Source organism: Spinacia oleracea, chromosome 2, assembly GCF_020520425.1.
Source record: "Spinacia oleracea cultivar Varoflay chromosome 2, BTI_SOV_V1, whole genome shotgun sequence".
NCBI lineage: Eukaryota > Viridiplantae > Streptophyta > Magnoliopsida > Caryophyllales > Amaranthaceae > Spinacia > Spinacia oleracea.
In genome coordinates, this window is record NC_079488.1 from 21,884,628 (window position 1) to 21,890,771 (window position 6,144).

The 6,144-nt window shown below is 37.2% G+C and overlaps 1 long non-coding RNA gene across 1 annotated transcript; it reads right to left on the reverse strand.

The window, feature by feature from the left end:
- Nucleotides 1–341: 341 nt before the first annotated feature.
- Nucleotides 342–6,144, reverse strand: LOC110793937 (uncharacterized). Its single transcript, XR_008927536.1, has 5 exons — nucleotides 2,686–6,144; nucleotides 2,506–2,590; nucleotides 2,309–2,431; nucleotides 1,587–1,651; nucleotides 342–629 (listed from the first exon to the last, which is right to left on the reverse strand). It is a non-coding gene; the product is annotated as an uncharacterized lncRNA (long non-coding RNA).

Genomic DNA, 6,144 nt, shown 5'->3' on the forward strand with positions numbered 1-6,144 from the left:
GAAAGAGAGAGAAGGAGAATTACCGGCGACTGGCGAGGGACGACGGGAAAGAGTCCGACGGTGGTGAGGCGGCGGCGCGACGGCGACGGTCGTGAAGGGAAGAGAGAAAAACGGCAGTGAGGGAGGAGGGTTTGAGTCCACGTGAATTTGAATGAGGGAGAGGAGGGTTTTGTTTTCTTGCTTTTGTTTTTCACGTAAATCAGTTTTGGGTAAGGGTTTGGGTTCCTTTTTGGGTTTTAATAGTTTGGGCTTTACACAATTGGGCTAGGAGTAGGATTTGTGTAACACCCCGACAATTCTCTCTTTTCTAAAAGAACATTTTAATATAAAACGTAGAGAATTATCAAGGCATTATCGCCCGTGTGAAAACGTAACGGCTTATTCAGAATTTTGCAGCGGAAAACATAAAACTAACTGTAGGTTTATAAATAATCATTTTCAGAATAAATCCCAAAAACCAATCAACGAAAAACAAAGTTAATGTTACTAATTCAATAAGTTTTAGAGTCCACTTAAACAAACCAAAACCCACTTAGAAAATCAAATGAACTACAAGCTCTCTAATCCCGATCCCAATGATGCATCATCTTCAAACCTGTAGATGGGCAACGCTTATTGATCCTTAGAGACTGCTCACCAAAGATGGGTCATCACAGGATCAATAAGGCATAGCCATGATCAACACACACAAACAAAGCACGTAATCAGCAAAGCTGAGTACTACATACTAAAGCAATAATAGTAATCCTAACATGATACTATTAAACATAATTAAGGGCAGACAAAGCATGATAATCTGACGACCATACTTAACTAGACTAGGCTAGACTGGACTAGACTTTTATAACAATAATATTATTTTAATTGAAATAGGCAATGGACCGAGTTTTCTAGCTAGACGAGGTACGGGCGCGACTCCGTAACCTCAGTGACCTGCGATATCGAGGAACGTTTGACTGAAAATAGGACGCGGTGATCAATCCGGTCCGAATGAAAGGCCATGGGCTACCACCATGAACCCCAACTCCTGTTTGTCCGTCACTTTAGACGTGCACAGTCTAAAGCTATTGCTACTCAGTTTCACTTTACATGATTTACAAATTGACACCCTGTTATGACTCAACAATCACATAAGGCATACAACTCACGTTTATTTACAACTGTTTTATCTTGGAATTAAGTAAGTGCTCACAAAGGCATCGAACAAGACTCATTCCAATTAACTCCAATCTTTCCTTTAATACTGATCAACCCCTGTATATGGGTATAAGGTTTCAACTTACTAAACAAGGTCCTCCGCCCTCATAAAGTAGTGAAAAGCTAAAAGGGAACAACAATCAACTGATCTGAATTATATACTAAGTAATCTAGTGTTCCCAATCAAACATGTTTGCATCAATCATCCATACTAACATGTTATAATCCTCAAAATGCAATATAAGTTCAATATGTTCATCCAACTGTATTAAACATGCAATTTCAACCTGACTAAGTTCATAACCAACATCAACATAACCAAGTTTATCAACAATTCAACATGGTTTCAACAATTAACACACATTCCAAGCACACAGGTATGTACGTACCTTGTGTAAACAAACTAATAGGCCACTTTAACACTTTCAAAAGTCGCCTAGAGAGAATTCTCCGCCTAAAGCAACCAATAAAGATTCCCAATCAACTTCTAATAACTCACAACAATAACAAAGCATTCTAAATACATCCTAAACATATTTAGAATTTTCCCCAATATCAAAACTTAAACATTTGCTTTCCTAGCATCATAATTATTGAACTAGTGATTGAAATTCGTTGAAAACTTTTTGCAAACATCGTACTTTAAATTTTCAGCAATATAAATTCATTTAAAAGCTTCACCAAGGTCAATCTACGTTCCTAGTATCTCAAAACAACCAATTCAATAATTCATACTCAACCTATCATGATTAATAATCATAAAAGCCTTGAATTTCATACTTTAAACAATAAAAAAACCAATATTACAATGTAATTAGATAATCTGAAAATTAATAACTTTATTATAAAATTCATATAATCTTAAATTTATAATTTAAATCACAAAACCCATAACTTTAATTCAAGAAAACATAATTCAAATTAATAAATCATGATTAAGCCCTAACTTAATTTTAATTAATCAAAACTGAAAATTAATTCGTTTTTAATATCAACACCAAATCTGAAAATCATATTCAAACCATAAAGATTATAAATTTAATTCAAGAACATAAATCAAATTATTAAAACATAATTAAACATTAATTAGTTTTAAGGGTTTAGAAATAACCAAAAATGGGAGAGAGGGAGGTGCTGGCCGGCGGGCAGGGCGGCGCGGCAGCAGAGATGGGCGGCGGCACTGGTCGGAGGAGTGCGGCGGACGGTGGTGTCTGCACGGTGGTTGCCGGTGGTGCTGTGCAAGAAAGCAGAACACGGTTAAGGGGCAAAAGGGAAGGACGAAGCAAGAGGTGAGAGAATGAGAGATACCGGCAGCTGGGCAGCGGTGTTGAACGCGGTTGGTGGCACGGCTGGCGCTGCACGGTGGGCGGTGGTGGTCGCAGCTTGGTGGCGGCTGACTCACGCAACAGAACCACGAGCATTAGGGAGGCGAGAAACGAAAGGGACAACAAATCAAGAAAAGGAAAACCGGAAGGAAGAAGAGATTACCGACGACGAGGACGGTGGTCGCGGCGGCGATAGGTGGTCGGCGGCTGGGCAGCAGCAAGGGAAGCAGCGTGAGGGAGAATTGAAGGAGGGGGTTCTGTTCTCTTTTTCTTTACGTGAAATTGAGGAGGGAAAGGGTTTTGGGGTTTTTGGTTTTTCACGTGAAATAGAAAGAGGATGGAGTAAAGTGTTATGGCTTTTTGTTATTTTGGGCTTCACCCAATTGGGCTAGAGTTAGGATTTAGTTTAGAACTTGAATCAACACCGCTTAGGATTGTTTTCTAAATTCAATCGAACGTGTTTTTGTAATTCTAATTCTTTTCAACGGAAAATTCTAAAATTATTTTTGATTTCATAAATCGTTGAAATATTTAAAATATATATAAAAATAAATATTCGTTAATTACATATTTATTTCTAAAATTCGTAAATTCTATTTAAATATAATTAACTATATGTTAAAATACATTAATAAAATTTATAAATTTACGGGGGATTACAATCTACCCCTCTTAAAAGAAGTTTCGTCCCGAAACTTGACACGGAAATTCACACCTTTTTCAAAAGTTTTCAACTTATTCATACTAAAGAAGTACTTGTGCCACTCATGTGCACTCTTTTGCCAACTTAAAGTTGTTTGTGTTACTCATGAACACGCTTTTCTTATGCAGAGAATCTAATTACTTGCGTCAACGTGCATAATTTGCTAAAATAAGCATAAAAATGCATAAAAATACCATAAAAATAGGTAAAAAGCGCGAATTTCTATCGCATTCTACCCCTCTTAAAGAAAACGAGTTACGCCCTCGTAACTCATCTCAGGGAATAACTTTGGATATTTCTACTTCATCGAATCATCTCCCCAATGCTATATTTCCACTAAAATCGTAGCAAGTGGGATTTCTACACTTCTTTCCACACAATGCCTCAATAGGTGCTATCTTAAAGCTCACATAGTAACTATTGTTGCAAGAAATTCAATCGAATCTAGATGGTCTTCCCAATTACTTTTAAAGTCAATAACACAGTCTCTCAACATATTTTCTGTTAGTAATCTCAGTTTGTCCGTTGATCGCAGGGTGGAAAGCAGTACTCATTTTCAATGTCGTCCCCAAGTTCACTAGACCTTTTTGCCAAAGTTTCAGACTTTTATGGTTGGTAAGGATCTCAATTGTTTTCCCCTAAAGATAATGTCTCTAAACCTCAAAGCGAACATAATAGCAGCTAGCTATAGGTCATGAGTAGGTTAATTAGCCTCATAAGGTTTCAACTAACACGATAACGAATGCGGAAGTCAAACGTTCTTGGAATAGGTCACTCACCCACAGCTTGAATCTTAGCAGGATCTACAGGGATTCCTTCTGGTCAACTTTTCCTTTTTACCAAACCTCATTATGTCTTTCACGGATGTATAACTTTTGGGCACAACTCCTAGCTCTTTCACCAATTCATATATTTCCTTTCACCTTTTCAAGACGCCAAATTATTTCTAACGATCCTGGACCACTCAAATTTTCTCTTAAATTTATTCCCTTACGTAACATAGTTCTCAATCAATTTAGTCCTTCACTTTTCTGTCGGTTGTCACTTATACACACATAACTTCAAGATTTGTATACTTCATTTAATAAAAGTAGATTCTTTCTAAACATCTCCAAATAATCCTCAAGTGTTTGTCATGCTCTTTCTCATTCCTTGAATAAATTAGGATATCATTTATAACATAATAACGAACTTAATTCGGAATTCGTGGAAAAACTTATTCATCAAATCCATAGTTAATGCAGGTGCATTGGTTAACCCAAAAGACATTATTCTAAACCCACAATGACAATACGAATCCTAATGAGGTCTTAGGCCCTTATCAGCTATTCTCAATTGGTGGTACTTCAAACACAAATCAGTTTTCGAGAACACACTCGCCCAATTCAATTAATCCAACATGTCATCTATCCTAGGCAAAGGGTACTTGTTCTTGATGGTATTTAGTTCCCTAAATTCGATGCATAATTCCATACTCTTATCTTTCTCCTTAATAAACAACACAGGAGCTCCTCACGGTGACGCACTAGGCCTAACATACTCCTTAACGAAACAACTCTTGCAATTGTGTCCTAATTAGATAATTTATAGGTGTCGTTTCAGGATTTAACTCTATAGAGAACTCAAATGCTCTAGCTGGTAACATACTTGCAATTTCGCTCGGAAACACATCAATGAATCCACTCACAATGGCAACATCCTCAATTTTAACTCCAACTTCTTTACTCACCTCTAACACACTACAGAAAAATCGTTCACACTCTCTATTCATCAATTTCCTCACTTGCATTACAGAAATAACTAAGGTTCTTGGACTTCTCAAAACATCTACATGAGCTCAACCTTTCAATAGGGTTCCTTAAACTTACTTTCTGCATTTCACAGTCTACCTTAGCCTTGTACAAACTTAGCCAATCCATCCCCAGAATTACATCCAGGTCCCTCAGATTAAACTTTTATCAAATCAGAAGGGAAAACGCAATCTTTTATCTTCAAAGGCAAGTTCTTAAATAATCTTATACACCTTATGGTTACACCAGTAAGCCTAATAACGGGTAAATCAATCATTCAAAATCTACTAACTTCAGACTCTTAATAAGAGATGACGAAACAAAAGAATAAGCTTTCCCTGAATCAAATAACTTTCTAACTAGCACAGAGTTAATAGAATAGTAACAGAAACTAAGTCAACAGGTTGTTCAGCTTCATTTCGACTTATCACAGACAGTTTACCCGGGGCCTTGTTATGGTTGTTATTCTAATTAACATACTTATGGAGGTTTCCTTGGCTGTCTTGCGACCCTATAGGCTTCAAACTCTAATTTCTTGACTGGTTAAATCCCGACTTCACCTGGTTAGCACTCTCATTACCATTTTGTTCCTTTTTCCATTTAGTAAAGCACTCATACTTCCTATGCCCCTTTTTCTAACAATAGTTACCGTTCATTAATTCTCCCTTACAATTCCTACCAGGATGGTTGTTATTGCACATCTTACAGTGATACACCTTCTCCGATTGGTTCCTATTGTTGTGCCCCTGTTTGTTCCTTCCTTGAAAGTTTCCATATCCATTCCCATTCCCATTTTCATTCATATTCCTCCTGAAATTCCCTTGGTTTTCCCCAGCATTACACATTTTTCTTTTCTCCCAAGAACAATATTTTTCTTGTCCCTTCTAGACTGCAAACCATAAATATGAGCAGCTTTCACATACACAATATCCAAAGATGTAAAGGTTTCCCCACCTAATCCTAATTGGATCTCCTCAGTCAAACCTTTCTTAAACCTCAGAGCCTTTAGCTCCTATGTGGCTACAACCTCAGGTGCAAACTACGACAGTGCTATAAATTTGCTATAGTAATCGGCAATGGTCATGCTCCCCATACTAAGGTTTACGAATTCCTAAACTTTTTGCTTTCT